General features: G+C 42.0%; 1 non-coding gene across 1 annotated transcript; it reads left to right on the forward strand.

Annotated features, from left to right (window-relative positions):
• The first annotated feature begins 3,451 nt into the window (after positions 1 to 3,451).
• LOC138874225 (small nucleolar RNA R71) lies at positions 3,452 to 3,557 on the forward strand. The gene has a single exon (XR_011401269.1). It is a non-coding gene; the product is annotated as a small nucleolar RNA R71 (small nucleolar RNA).
• Positions 3,558 to 7,050: the final 3,493 nt, after the last annotated feature.

Consider the following 7,050-nt stretch of genomic DNA (forward strand, 5'->3'; position numbering starts at 1 on the left):
CACGGATCTCCAAATCAAATTCTTGCAACAGTAGCACCCATCGTATCAGGCACGGTTTTGACTCCTTATTTTCAATTATGTACCTGAGAGCAACATGGTTAGTATAAACAATTACCTTTGAGCCTATCAGGTAAGATCTGAACTTGTCAAATGCGAACACCACTGCCAACATCTCCTTCTCGGTCATAGTGTAATTTAGCTGGGCTCCGCTTAATGTTCTACTTGCGTAGTATATTGTATGCATGATTTTATCTTTTCGCTGCTCAAGAACTACTCCCACAGCATAGTCACTAGCATCACACATTAGCTCAAATTGTTGCTCCCAGTTGGAGGCAACTATGATAGGTGTTGTTACCAGTCTCTTCTTTAATTCCTCAAAAGCTACCATGCAATCATCAGAAAACACAAAAGGGTGATCTTTTTCAAGCAATTTCCACAAGGGTTAGCAATTTTAGAAACATCTTTTATAAATCTCCTATAGAAACCGACGTGCCCAAGAAAACTTTTGATTGCTTTGACGGAGGTGGGTGGTGGAAGCTTTTCTATCACATCAACCTTTGCACGATCCACCTCAATACCTTTACTTGACATTAGGTGCTCCAAGACTATACCTTCCTATACCATGAAATGGCACTTTTCCCAGTTGAGTACCAAATTAGTCTTGATACACCTTTTCAACACTCGACTCAAGTTCACAAGGCAATCATCGAATGAATTCCCCACCACTGAGAAGTCATCCATGAAAACCTCAATTATCTCCTCTACTATATGTGTGAATATGGCCATCATGAACCTTTGGAATGTGGCGGGTACATTGCATAGGTCAAAGGGCATTCGCCTAAAAGCATAGATTCCATAAGGGCAGGTGAACGACGTTTCCTTTCTATCCTCTAGGGTAATGGAAATCTGATTATACCCCGAGTACCCATCTAAGAAGCAAAAATGAGACCTCACTGCCAATCTATCTAACATCTGATCGATGAATGGTAGTGGGAAATGGTCCTTCCTGGTAGCCAAGTTCAACTTCCTATAATCCATACAGATTTGCCAACCTGTGACTGTTCGTGTACTACCGTCATACCTCCCTTTTTTGGTACACACTGCACTGGGCTAACCTAGTTGCTGTCAGAGATGGGGAATATGATTCCCACATCTAACCATTTAATCACTTCCTTTTTCACCATTTCTTTCATGTTGGGGTTCAACCTTCTTTGATGTTCTCTGGAAGGTTTGTGCCCATCTTCCAGCAGAATCTTATGCATACAGAAGGCCGGGTTGATCCCCTTAATGTCTGTAATGATCCACCCAATTGCAGTCTTGCACTCCGTTAGTACCTGCAAAAGCTGTTCTGCCTGCACATCTAACAAAATGAATGAGATAATAACATGTAGAGTTAAGTTAGGTCCTAAGAATGCATACCTGAGATGAGATGACAGTGGCTCCAGTTCCAACTTTGATGGCTCTTCTATTGACGGCTTAACTGGAGGAGTTTTTCTTTCCTCCAAGTGCAAAGGCTCAAATTCAAGCTCCCTTTTCCAAAAACTTGGCCTTCAAAAGACAGTACCCACTCTGCCAAGTCTTCAGCATTAGATTCATCAAAGTTCATGAGACAAGCTGCTAGGGGGTCTTTAACATTCAATGCTTCATCATCCTCGTCCAACACTATATGCACCGAATCTATTAGAGAGCAATTGTCAAATTCACTGGGTTTGCACGTAGATTTCTACACGTTGAATGTTATCTCTTCATCGTTTAATCTCATCTTGAGCTCTCCAGTTTCTCAATCAATTAAAGCTCTCTCAGTGACCAAGAATGGTCTTCCCAAAATTATGGGAATTTCCTCGTTAACCCGATAGTCAAGGATGACAAAATCTGTCGGGAACACAAACTTCCCAACTTGCACTAATACATCATCAAGAATCCCAGAGGGCCTTTTCATTGTTTGGTCAGCCAATTGTAATAGCATAGACGTGGGTCTAGCTCTTCCAATGCGTAGCCTTTTGTAGATAGCTAGGGGCATAAGATTTATGCTAGCTCCCAAATCACACAGTGTCTTAGCAAAAGCAAAGTTGCCTATTGTCAAGGGATTGTGAAACTCCCTGGATCAGATAGCTTCTCGGCTATAGGTCTCATCACAACAACACTGCAGGTTTGAGTTAGTGTAACTGTGGCCAAGTCTTGAAAGTCGAACTTGCGGGACATCAAGTCCTTCATCATCTTTGCATACCCAGGTATTTCATTTAAAGCATCAATCAATGGAATGTTTACCTGAATTTGCTTCAATATCTCTAGAAATTTCTTGTACTACTCATCTTTTTTATACTTGGCCAATCTTTGTGGGAATGGTGTTGGAGGTCGTTTCTTCCCTATGATTTGGTTTTTCTCTTGTTCAGGCAATGCTTCTACTATCGGTTCCGGTGAAACCTCGGTCTCTTTCACAACCTCTTCTTTTTTGTTGGTGTTCTCTTACGCATTCTGCACCGTCACCTCAGTTAAACCTGCTGAATCATCTATCTCAATGGGTACTAGCACCAGTGTCTCAGTCAGCTTGCTTTTGTGGAGAATTTCTTGCTCCAGATCTAAGTCCCTACCATTGCAGAGACTCACTGCCATTAGCTGCTTCGAGCCCTGCTCTTTTGGATTGATTTGGGTGTCTGCAGGTAACATCCCATGAGGACGATTATTTAGGGCCATGGAAATTTGTCCTAACTGGATCTCAATATTCTTAATCGCTGACTCATGTGAGTCTACTCTGTCAGCTAGTTTTCCAGTGGACCCAATCACTTGTTGCATCATACCCTTGAGTTTAGCAAACCCATCTTCATGTCTCACAATCTATTATTGTGGAGGTTGTTGATAAGCCTGCTGCTGATTTTGCTGGTTGTACCCTTGTTGCCTTTGGTAAGGCACCATTATCCCTTGTAGTCGCATTGCCCCATGATTATTCTTGTTATTGTACTGCTGTTGAGCTGGTCTGTATTATTGATTCTGCTGACCCCAATTCTAACCATCTGGTCTCGATCCCCCGTAGTTGGCCACATAATTCATGTTCTCCTGATATTGTTGATTATCACCTTCAGCACTCCATGAGCAAACATATGGTTGATTAATGCATGGTGTACATAGACCCTCATTGGCTACATAAACTATGTGTACCTGCTGCTTCTGGTCTGATTCTTCAACCTTCTTGGTAAGGATGCTCATTTGTGTCATTAGAGTGGCCATATTTTCAACTATGGAGTTAGCCGGGTCTAGAGCTACTGAGTGAACCACAAGAGTGATTGGAGCATTTCTTGTTGTCCATCATGAGTTTTGTGCCATCTTGTCAAGTAGAATCTTGCTCTCTCTGAATGTTTTGCTCAAAAATGCTCCACCTGCTGAGGTATGAACATTGGCTTTCAAACTATATGCCAAACCCATGTAAAATCTCTACCCCAACATCTGCCCCAGAATACCATGATGTGGATATGTAACCAGCAGACCCTTGAATCTCTCCCACATTTCATGTAGCGTCTTAGTTGGTTTCTGTTTGAAGCTCAATATCTCATCAATTTGCTGAGCAGTCTTGTTGGATGGATGAAATTTGCTGAAATATTGCTTGACTAATTCCTCCCAAGTAGTGATGGAGTTGATAGCGAGTGAATTAAGCCAAGTCTGGGCTGCTCCTGTCACTGAGAATGGAAACAACAACAAACGTATTGCTTCTAGTGTCACGTTGTGTTGCCTCTGCATGGAACAAATTGACAGGAAATTCTTGAGATGCTGGTAAGGATCTTCAACGTATGAGCCAGAGAATAGTCTCTTGTTCTTCAATAGATGTAGCATGTTATTTGTGATCTGGAATGAATGTGCTTGTATATGAGGGACTACAATAGCAGTTGCTAAGTTATTAGCTGTGGGTTGTGCCTAGTCATATAGTGCTGCTTCTGGCACAAGAGGTGCCACACCCTGATCATTTGGGTCATTTGCGTTGTTTCTGTTGTTTGGGTCATTCATGTTGTCTCTGTTGTTTAGATCGTCGTCTTCCATGTACCGTTCAATTTTTTTGGTTGAGTTCTGTTGTTATTTGCCTTTCCTATTTGCACGGTTCAATGCCTTAAACACCTTCTCGGGATTTGATAATGCTTTGAACAATTCACCAGTTCTTGAGGAGTTTCTAGGCATGCACCTGTAACAACCACAACTACAAATGTTAGAATTTTAATGGTTAGTTTAAATTGAAGAAAATTGACTACACTAAGAATTCTTGCACTTCTTTTTAACTACAATCAATAACACCGTTAATTCCCCAGGAACGGCGCCAAAATTTGATCACACCCAATTATGCCTTATAAAAAGGACAAAGGGGTCGCTACAAATATATTCCGGTTAACAAGTCTGGAGTGGAATCCCACAGGGAATTAACCTATCGATCACAACTATTGGACTCACATAAATTCACATATTCAATCTTCAGAAATATTTGAGTAACAACTTGGGTGTTTATTAACCAAATATTATGTAATAAAAATGCAGTAACTAAGAACTAGCTATAAAATGGTTGTAAACAAGAATGAGAATGGTCCAATGTTCTGATTTCCTCTCTTATTGGAATCCTTTCTGCTATGTTTGCTATAAATTTGCCTAAGTCTTCTCTATCGATCATGAGCACTCTGACTATCGTAACTCTCTCCCGAGTAATTACAACAATATACTAGACATATTCTCCCAAATTACGCTAGCTGGCCTTAGTTATAGCTCACTTTGATCTCACCCAAGGTTTCGTTATCCTTAATCCCACCTTTAAACCTTTCGTATTGATCCACCATATACGTTAGGAGTGGTGTTGTTCAACAAATACCTAAATATACACTCTCTCATGAGTAATGCATAATAAATAGGCACAACCGACTTGTGACGACCCGATATCGCTCCGTTTCCCCCATTTCTACTTTTATTGCTTTTTTATTGATTCTATGCGTGATTGGATTGGTTGGCTCGGGTTCAGAAATGTTTTGGTAAGGTTTGAGACACTTAGTCTCTTTTGAGGAAGCTTAAGTTGGAAAAGTCAACTGGATGTTGACTTATGTGTTAAAGGGCTCGAATGTGAGTTTTGATGGTTCTGATAGCTTCGGGAGGTGATTTGAGGCTTAGGAGCGTGATCGGAATGCGTTTTGGAGGTTCGGAGTGGATTTAGACTTGAATTGGCAAAAATGGTATTTTGGCATTTTTCGGTTAATAGAGGAGGTTTTGATATAGGGGTCGGAATGGAATTCTAGAAGTTGCAATAGGTTCGTTGTGTCATTTGGATGTGTGTGCAAAATTTCAGGTCATTTGGACGTGGTTTGGTGGACTTTTTGATCAAAAGCGTAATTCAAAAGATTTTGGAACCTTAGGCTTGAATTCGATGTGATTTGGTGTTGTTTGAGGTATTTTAAAGATTGGTATAAGTTTGGATGGTGATATGTGACTTGTTTTTGCTTTTGGTTGAGGTCCCGGAGGCCTCGGGGTGATTTCGGATGGTTGGCAGAAAGTTTGGAAGTTGGTTTTGGCAGTTGAAGATGTTCCATTGCTGTCATAACCGCACCTGCGGCTAGGGGACCGTAGTTGCAGTCTCGCAGAAGCGAGTTTGTAGTTACAGAAGCGGAAGGGGGTCAAGGAGAGCTGGAGCCGCAGAAGCGGCTAGGTAGGCGCAGGTGCGGGAATTTCTTCGCAGATGCGGCGCTTGGAATTTTAAGTGGTGACTGCAGAAGTGGTGCTCGGACCGCAGAAGCGGTTGTGCAGGAGCGGGGAAATGGCTGCAGGTGCGGAATCCCTGGGCCAGAAGGTATAAAAGCATTCCTTCGCGATTTTTGAGTTGTTCTTCACCATTTCAAGTCGGTTCTGGAGCTTTTTGGGAGATTTTGAAGAGGGAATCAAGGGATATCGTTTGGAGGTAAGATTTTTGAGTCTAATAATCGATCCTGTGGTATTATTTCATGGATTAGAGCTGTAATTAATGGAAATTAAGGGTTAAAAGTTGGTAAACTAGGGCTTGCTATTGGAGACCTAGACTTGAGGATTTGAGGGGCCATTTGTGGTCAGATTTTGGGACTTTTGATATGTATGAACTCGTGGAGAGATAAGGACCCTATTGATATAAATTTTATCGAATTCTGAGACGTGGGCCTGGGGCTCGGGTTTTGGTTAATTTCGGGATTTATGTTGTAAATTGATTATTTTCGCATGGGCTTCGTTCCTTTAGTATATTTTGACGTCGTGATTCTGATTTTGGATAGATTCGACGCGAGTTGAGGCCGATTCGAGGGGCAAAGGCGTCGCGAGCTAGAGTTTGGACCGGATTGAGTTGAGTAATGATTTTAAATGTTGTCCTGAGGTATGAAACCCCGGATTTCACATCGTTGTGCTATATTGAGGTGACGCACACGCTAGATGACGAGCGTGGGGTCGTGCACCATTGGGGATTGTGACTTAGTCCGTCCCGAATGACTGTTTTACCGCGTATTTGATTGAAAAATGTTTGCTATCATCATATTTTGGGCGGAATGCCATATTTGTGCCTCGTGCCAACTATTTGAACCATTAGGGGATTTTTACTGATATTTCCTCATTGTTTTGACTTTATACTTGTACTCAGTCATGCTATATTCTACTGTTTTCATAACTCAGCCATGCTTACTTTGTTTTAATACATTAAATGATAATTTGGGCTGAGCATCATGTTTTACTATTGCCCGAGTGGCTTATAAGATTCTGACCGAGTAAGGCCGAGGGCCTGTGTTGTGCGGATACATTGATTTATGATTATGAGGCCGAGGGCCTAAGATTGTACGCCACGAGGTGGCTTGTTGATATGAGGCCGAGAGCCTATTGATTTTGACACGAGATGGCTTGATATTGCGCTTGGGCCGTAAGGGGCCCCTCCCGGAGTCTGCACACCCTCAGTGAGTGCGGGTACCCATTGTGATGTGAGATATAGCCCGAGGGGCTGGTGTTGTTCCATGATATTGCCCGATGGGTGGATTCTGTTGACATTGTACCCGAGAGGCGGTTCTTTATGTGTTTATCTTT

This window comes from Nicotiana sylvestris, chromosome 7 (genome assembly GCF_000393655.2).
Source record: "Nicotiana sylvestris chromosome 7, ASM39365v2, whole genome shotgun sequence".
Lineage (NCBI taxonomy): Eukaryota > Viridiplantae > Streptophyta > Magnoliopsida > Solanales > Solanaceae > Nicotiana > Nicotiana sylvestris.